The sequence below is a fragment of the Amia ocellicauda genome, chromosome 9, assembly GCF_036373705.1.
Source record: "Amia ocellicauda isolate fAmiCal2 chromosome 9, fAmiCal2.hap1, whole genome shotgun sequence".
In the NCBI taxonomy this organism is placed as follows: Eukaryota; Metazoa; Chordata; class Actinopteri; order Amiiformes; family Amiidae; genus Amia; species Amia ocellicauda.
This window is the reverse complement of record NC_089858.1, coordinates 14,562,199-14,571,275: the sequence shown is the minus strand read 5'-3', so window position 1 is coordinate 14,571,275 and position 9,077 is coordinate 14,562,199.

Sequence of the window (9,077 nt, the reverse complement as noted above, 5' to 3'; positions counted from 1 at the left end):
AAATTTGAATTACTGTGTGTCCCTAAATACACTGCGCATACCCGTTCGTGTTTTTTCCTAACTATATGTATTAAGCATGCCTACAGCGTTTTAGGTACGTAAACACGAAAATAAGTTATAAACACATTTACCTAGAATAGCCAAAATCGGGTTATTTTGACCGGTCATTTAAATGCATAATAAATCAAATATAACGCATAATCCTGCCTGCCCTTTACAGTAGTCAGTCTGGCGCTCCAGTGGTGATCTCTCCCTGTCTGCAGTGCATGTGCTTGAGAAACGCATTGCAGGTGTTTCTTACAGCTGTATTCAGATTGAGCTGATGCAGTGATGACCCGCAAATCAACATGGATTGAAACGGAGACTGAAGAGAGCTCGTTTTGGACATGCGTGTATGTGAACATGACTGGTTCAGGGCATCAGTGACACTGGCAATGACAGATCATTGGTGGGTTTGTGCTGTGAAACCAGGTCCAAATGGTACCGAGCGCTTTTACTGCACTGATCAATACGCGACGCTACTGCAGCACATCCAGCACAAAACGATTCAGGACGTGATCAGCGCAGCAGCATTTATTGCGATGTCACAATGCAGTGTGAGCTCCTGCAGGGAAAGAGCAGAAATAGAGCTGATGCATATAGAGTAAATAGTTTATTGAAATGCAAAACTACATTGAATACAAGCACTGTTTGTTGAAAAGGTTTTCTTTAGTCTACAATTATGTTTTGATGTTATTTTTGAACTATAAAATACTGCTTTTGAACATTATTCCAATATTTAAATTTACACTTGTTTCATTCCCTTACTTGTTTGTATGCCGTTGTTGAGCTTTTTACTTATTGTAGGTTTTTGAGTTTTCTGAGTTTTATACGATGGTTTGCATTTGATTTATCATATCACAGCTGTTAAAGGTAGGGCCCTATGAATTCCGTTTTTTTAGTTATTGTTTTCAAATTCCGTTTTTTCCGTTTTAATTTTTCTGAATTCTGTGTTTTATGATTTATGCTAACTTTATCAGAAAGTGTCTAATAATGTGAATGCATTAAACATCAACAGTGTAATAAAATATAACAGTACATTTTTAATGATGCAACACAACATGGCAAGTGCTTCAATACAGAGTTCTACTAAACGTTTCATTATAAATGAAAAGTAATGCAAGAATCTAGTCAACAATGCAGCAAGCACATCTAGAGTTACCTAGAGTTATAATTATCTAAAAAAACAAAAACCAATGTTGCATTCATGTTTCCTTTTCAATTTAAACAAAAAAGATTAATGCAAGCATCTAGGCAATAATGCAGCAATAGGCAAAACCTATGGAACTAACTTATGAGCTCCTATGTCTGTCCATCGTAAGTTTTCCATCTATCACAGACCTCTCAATTGAAGTACATGATTGTCAGCCTCTTTGCAAGTTATTCAGGTCCCTCAGATATGCCACTGAGCAAAGCTGGGCCTCTCTATGAAGTGGCAGAGGGGCACCTGGCATGCCAGGGGGTCTTGTTATATATTCTGCTGACCTTACATTGCTCACAGTTCCTGCTCAAAGCAGCAGGGCTATATTGAGTGTTTGCTGTGTCCAGAAGGGCAATTGGCAAAGGTGTGTGCTTGTTGAGTCTTTGTTTTTTCCAGTTGCACCCCAGGGGGGCTGGCAGGGATAAATCTGGGCAGAGTGGATGCCCAAACTGGATCAGCTTCTGTTTTCCATTGCTGGGAAAAAATCGAATAGTTTCTTTTTTATTTTACTGCACATTTTCTACTTATCTATAATATATACTGTATTATAAGTACATAATACATGCATAGCTGAAACTGTTCTGAATCCATAGATACCACATATAGCAGCAGCATCTATAATAGCAGAGTTATGAGATGAATTGTATAAGCCCCTCTCTCTCTCCCCCCTTCTCTGGCGCTGCTCGGTCTGTAACCCGACACTGATCAGTTGATCTATTCCACTGCCTGAGACGTTTTTTTTTTTTTGGATTGGCTAGTTAAAAAAAGCAGATTTCCATGGCACATGACACACAGTGACATCCTCTCCATTGGGCAATTCCAGCCCCATGTGCTGCTTTGCGCATTGAATTTCTAAAACCAGGAAATGCGCGATGTAAACAAACCACACATGGCTCTTTTCAGCAGAATCTCAGCTACGCAGCTAAAAACACTGCATGTCTTTATCTCAGATAGTTATCAGATAATTCATACTTTGTAATTGATGCCCCAATTTTGGGCAGATCCGCTTAAATCGTCCTCGGAGGGGATTTATTAGATTTTGGTTTTTTTAATCAATTTCAGACAAATTATGGAACATTCTGCAATATTCCAGGTTTTACAATTTATTCCATTTTTATTTCCAAATTCCGCGATTCTGTACGTGTTCTTTGCATAGCGGAAATCATAGGGCTCTATAAAGGGCGCTTGTAGGTAGTTTGAAATGTCTGCCCTTCTTTTGTTAAAGCATTGGGATCAATGGGGCATTTACTGGCTGTGGTCAAGCGTCCATTTCTCCACGCAGAACACTGGGGCATTTCATCTGGGGTACACATTCTACTAGCCACTGGTCCCCCACACCCAAAACAGACCCCCAGAGCACGGCTTTTAGTCCGGGGAGACCGGGGCAGATAATTTTTTAAAAGCTCGGTCATTCTTTGACTAAAGTTTTATTTTTATTTCCCCAGGACATCCAGCAGGGGAGTTCACCAGCCCTTTCAGGATGGGGAATTCGAACCCATGTCCATACGCTTTGGACGTCTATAGGTGGACAGCCAAGCTGCAGAGCCACAACAGTCTGAGGGAAGCATTAAAGGCATGGACATCTGGATGTTTGTCCAGATGGACCGCAAACTGAATCGCACCCCGAGTGATTACTGCCCCTCTTCGGCTTCACCCCCTTCTACCCCCTCCTTGCCTTCCTCCAAAGATGCATCCCAGTCGGACACCTCCAGTTGGACGGAGGACGAGACCCCCCTGGAGAGGGAGAGCAGCGACACAGACCCCATGGCACTGCAGCTGTACAGGAGCTATCTGCTGGGTCCTTCCCCTTCTCCAAAAAAAAAACCTCAAAACAGGAACCAAGCCCTATCGCACGAGGCATTTTCTCAGACACATGGCCCACCGTCATCGGCGGGGGCAAGACTGGCTGATCACCAGGCAACAGATCAAGGATTTTATCGACCGCTCCAGAAGTGCCGTACCACGTCTGCTGCAGCAAGCCAGTGAAGACCCCCCAGCCGCTATGGCTCTCATCGGCCCACTCTGCGGATGTCTTATCCACAAGGGCCACTGGCGAGGGGTAGTTATGAACATGACGGCCAAGGCAGTACAGGAGGCCCGGGAGCACAGCGGCTCATACCAGATCACGGTCTCCCAGCACAAGACTGCGAGCGGCTCCGGGGCTGTGGTGCCAGTCATCAGCAGTGAGCAGTATGAGTGGCTGCAGAGCAACGTGGCTCTGTGACTTGGCCTGCCCGGGTGGAGCAAACCTTATTTTTCACGAACAAGGGGAACCCTGATGAGAGAATAACACAGCACATCACGGCAGCCTGGAGGGAGTGGGACCTTGGAGATTGCATCACGACTCGCTTTATAAGGGCAGCTGTCGCAACTTATGCGAGTATGCTTTGTGGATGTCTCTGGGCACTGGCACTCAAAGCCCCAGACCAGCTCTCTGCTGTCCCCCTAAGACTTGGGAGCGACAGGGTGAGGTGCAGCGCTCCAATGTCTCCCGCCACATGAGACGGTCTCTGCACCCAAGAGCAGTTCTTCATCGGGGACAGAACCATGGATAGCCACCTGCGTGTCCACACTTCCTGATGCATCAGAGCCTGAAGCCCGCTCCTGCCACACACCCAGCATCTCCAAGCAAGTGTGGGAAGATGAGCCGGACCAGCCTGCAGCCAGCCAGATGTCCACCCTCCGCATCCACCGGCCACGGTTGCTTTTTGGGGGGTTGGGGGATAGGGTTAGGGTTGCCAGATAGGAGGCCTTGGTTTTAGGGGGTTTGGGCTTCTGCAGTATGATCGGGGATGAGGGTTTTAGGGCCTAAATTGGGTATTGGGGTTTAGGATTAGGGTTGAAATGAAGGAATCCGTTAGTTTAGAAAGGTTAGGGTTTGGTTAAAGGGATCGGTTCATGTTACTGAAATAGGGTTTATGGTTAAGATTTGAGTGAATGCGTTGTTTAGGGCCTGGGCTTTAAGGTTAAGTTTAGAGTTGGAGTTGCCAGGTCAGAGGCCTGGGTTTTTGGGGTTTGGGTTTCTGTAGTAAAATTTGGGATTTGGGATGAGGATTTTGGGACCTAGGTTTGGGTTTATAATTTGTAAAATTAGGGTTGGTGTTGGGATTGCAGGTGTCGGTTCTGAATGTGTTGGGGATGGGTGGTGGAAGTTTTTTTTTTTATATATAGAATCTTTCATTCAGGCCCTGCGGATGAACAGTGTTCAATTTGTGGATCCAGTGTGTCTTGTTTTACGTTGGGTAGTGCTCCAGTTGTGGTTGGTTTCTAGTCCTGTGACTGTAATCTGTTGTATGTGGTGTTGTATAAATGTTTTAATGTTCCTGAGAGAGGTTCTGTTGTAGCCTCTCTGGGTTAGTGCCTTAAATAGTGTGGTGGTAGCTTTTTCGAACTCTGTATGTTCTGTGCAAATACGGTGGAATCTTAACAATTGTGATTTGACGAGACCTGAACGTGTGCTTAGGGTGAAAACTGCGTTTGTGTAATAGTGCTTGAGTCTCCGTTTCTTTGCAAGTGTCTAAGAAATTGATTTGGTCTCGTGGATAGTGCTTGTTACTGTAATGTTGGGGTGATGGCGATTGAGTTTATGGATGAATGTGTTAAATTCTGTTGATTGTATGGGTCCAGATTCCCCATATGTCATCAAGATATCTGTAATAATGAGTGGGTAATAGAGTGCATTGTTTCTTGATGGTTTGTTCCCAATCTGCCATATAGATGTTTGCGTAGGCTGGTGCAAACCTCTTGCCCATTGCTGTGCCTTTTAGTTGGAGTCATTCCGTTCTAAACTAATTTATGATTGTTGTAGAATTTGATTGGCCGGCCTGTTGTTGTCTGGATATTGTTTAACCCTTTCAGACAAAAAATAATCTCCATTCATGAGAAAAATATTTGAAATCTTTTTTCCTAGCCTAAAAATTAGGCTCCGACAAAATTTTGATTTTAGCCCAAATCTTTTAATTTTTTTTTTTTGTTGTTGTCCACTCCAATGGACATTGAGACTAAACAGCAGGAAAATCAGAAAAAAGTCAATATCAGGGATATGTGTGGTTTTCTTATTCACATATTGAAAACACATCTTAGAACATTCCTGAAACTAAAACATAATAAAACAAAATACTCAAAGATACTGTCATAGGCCCTCACTATATAATTTTATTTGCGGTGAGCAGCCATGAAACAATTTCTACGAGGCACAAAACACAGGTGCACACGCACCAACTGTTTGAAGTCTGGTTGTATCTTCAGCCTCGTCATCATTGCTATTCAAACTCTCTATTTCTGACAAATTTCCTTCTGCCAGAAGTTCCAGGATATCTAAAGCTGTATATCCTAAGTGTGACATTTTTGAACAAATATTAACTTTTTGTATTGTACTAATACATTATTTTAGATGTGTTAACAGATTTTGCAATACTCATAGATTTCATTTCTTTGGACCAAACGTCCATTGTAATGCACAATGATTTCTAAAAAAAAATCCTGTGTAAAAACTTATTTTGGAACTTAACATATAACATTGGATCTAACAAATATAATGTTTAAATGTCATGTTAAATCAACCAAATGAGGATATAAATGTCTAGATGTACATATATAACTATAGATATACATAAAATGTTCCTTACTTGGGCGGCTAAGGTGCTGTGCTGCCATGCTGAAGCTCAGTGTGGTGTTACTTGTTCAAATGTCAACTAGTAAGGCAGTACTGCCTTCTGATTTGAGTCCTTCAAAGTCTACTAATCACCAATCAGAAGTCAGTGGTGTAATATCCTATATAAAAAAAAAAAAAAGCTCAAACGTGATGTCCATTGTAATGGACACCAGGTCTGAAAGGGTTAAACCATTTTGAAATTGTTTGTAATCCTGTTGTCTATGTTGGTGTAAAGGTTGGTGAAAATCCAGGCATCTTGTGGTAATGTTATGTTTTATTTTATTAATTAAATCATAAGTGTCCTTGATATAGCTGGGGTGTTGAGGAAATTCTATGTGTAGCCCATGAAATTGATACACTACACAGGACACATTAACTTTATTTTGGGGGTTCTTTATTTTTGTTTTATGTTACTGAGAGGGTTTGCAACTGGCCTTTCTAAATTGGCATGAAATGAATTTACTGTAGGACATACGAGGTACAGGATATAAAATAAAAACAATACAAGATAATACACAACAATACTAAACAATACGGCAGTGGGCTTACAGCTTCGCTAACCACGAGGAGACATCGGGTTACTTCATTAACTCAAGGCGTCCGTCACGATAAACACCCACGATTAGCTCCGATGCACCACAGCATCCATCTTGCATCACTCTCCCCATTCAGCTCTACCTGGAAACGCGATGAAAAAGGAAAGTGCTTAACTTAACCTAATTAACTTCTACGGAACAGCGGCCCCTAGTGGCTGGAGGTGAGAAGGACCTTAGAGATGTCACCATTTAGATTAATCTTTGTATTCGTGTCTCTGCGGTCCACAAATTAGTTTTAACACTTTCCTTTTCTACCATTTTAAATGACCAATCAGTGGGTATGCAACCTTCAAACTGTATAGAGCTTAATAAGTGTATACATAAATTAATTAAATCTAAATACACAAGAAAACTAAACTACAAGGAAATTAACTCTATATCCAAATTTACCACCTGGCTACATATGTATTCTGCGTTTTGGTTTGTTTCACTATTGCAATATGAGACTATGGGTCTACCTATTGGAATTTGATGTGGGACGGTCCATGTAGTTGGGTTTTTATGGATTTTTGGTAATGGGTAAAATTGTCTGGGTTCTTTGCTGCCCAGTTGATAATGTTTTTGTTGTCGATGTACTGTTCGTGTCTGGGTGCCACGTATGTAGGTTTGATTTTGTAGATAAATAGGTTCTTGTAGTTGGTAATATTGTGTTATGTAATTGTCTATAAGATCTATTAGATTTTTATCCATGGACTATTTTACCGTGGAGCCCCCATCGCCTGCGGCCCTCGTGTGGCCCCCATCACCAGCGGCACTTATTGCCAGGAGCCTTGTGTGGCCCTCGTTGCGTGTGGCACCTTTTACACCTGTGGCCCTCGGTGTCCTCCCCGTACATGGCCCTCATAGCCACGACCCTCTGCGCCGTTCTCTCCTCCTCGCGGCAGCACCGTTTGGCTTCCTCGGTTCCCCTACGTTCCCCGCAGCCCTCTCCTCGCAGGTGCTCGAGCAACATAACGTCCGCTCTGGTCATCTCGAAACATGTGATCGTGCAACATGAGACTTGTTTTCATGCTGCCCTCCTTCTCCTTTTTTCCCCATCCTCTGAGATGCCGATCTCTACCATTTCCCTTGCAGCACCTCTGATCAGCCGCCAGTGCGTTCCTACAGATTCATCTAACACTTTCCTCCAACAGGTCCCTCTGTTGTGCGTTGCTGCCAACCAGTGTCCTGTGATCTTCTAGGCGACCCTGTTGTGCAGGACCTCTTCGCAGCCAGCAGTGCATTTTCTACAGACCAGTCTAACCCTTACTCCAATCGGTGTCCCTCCGCCGTGCGCCGCCGCAGTGCGGTCTCCGTGCTTTCCTCGGCAACTCTGTCGCCGCTTTGTCCTCCTCTATTCCTCCACTCCTTCATTCTTGCTAGGACCCAGGGCTGCTCTCCGCCCGCCCGTCCATCACACCGCCTTTTGTCCTATCACTTGTCGGCCCTCGACATTTTTCCAGCATCCCCCGCCCTATTCCAGATGCTACATTGCTCACGTCTCCAGGTCATGACGCGTGTCCTTCTGCATTGCTCCCACCTACTGTGCTCTCTTCGGCCTCGCTGCGACGGCTCCACCCTCTCCTCAGTTCTGCTTGGACCCAGGGCCACCCCTCCGATCCGTTCTACTGCCATTTAATTTCAAGCCTGGCTCAATTTAGTCTCATACCTCCTGCTGCCCTCCATTGCATCCACCTTGCGCTGGCTGGGTCCATGCTCGCCGCCCTGACCCAGGTTCCCCTGAACCGCTCCCTCATTCTTCTCTCCCTCGCACTCCGTCCTGCCCCTCGCGCTCATTACCTTAATGTATAGTGCGGTCTTCTTTCACAATCTCGGTTTTTGGGGTTTCCAACTCAAAAACATTTACCAGCACAATTGGCAAGTATCCTAAATCATCGCTCTGGCCACCTCACACTTCCATAAATGGACACTTTAACCAGTCTGCTGTGCTTCATCTCACAATTGAGATTAATCACCATGCACTCCACAACTCTGCGCTTCACTCAATCATTACATACCAGTCTGTTTCCTTCAAGCCTCTCTGTTCCCGAGAGTCTCCCCTTTTAGCGCTCATTATATAACTCGGCACTCGTTCGTCCAAACCATATCCATCGTCTTCCATGGCACACATCAGATCACTCGATTAAGTCTCATGGACGTCGGTCATCCGAAGCTAACAAAATTGCATTCCGTCTGACATTCAGGAGATTCAACTAGTCAAGCTACACCTTGCTCTTAAAAAATCTGGGTAGGCGGTACAGGGAGCCGCATTTCTTTTTGGGGTTTGATGGTCCGGACCAGCTCCAGACCATCACTCCCGTAGCCAAGAGAATAAACCAAAATCAAATCGCATTCGCCCGCCCCCATGCAAATCGGTGTTGTGAAACTACTGAATAGTATGTTTGGATGTCATGTTTGTGCTGTGGTATTGTTTGCGGTTTGGGTGGTCCAATGGATGTTATCTGGGAGTGTTCTGTATGTTCCTGCATCTGTTGGGGTAATGTTATTATAATTGTCCATAATGCGTTTATTTCCCTTTTTTGTGTGTTCCTGTAGGTGATTTGAGAAGTTTATCATGGGGATGTGTATTTGTGCATGTTATCTCTGC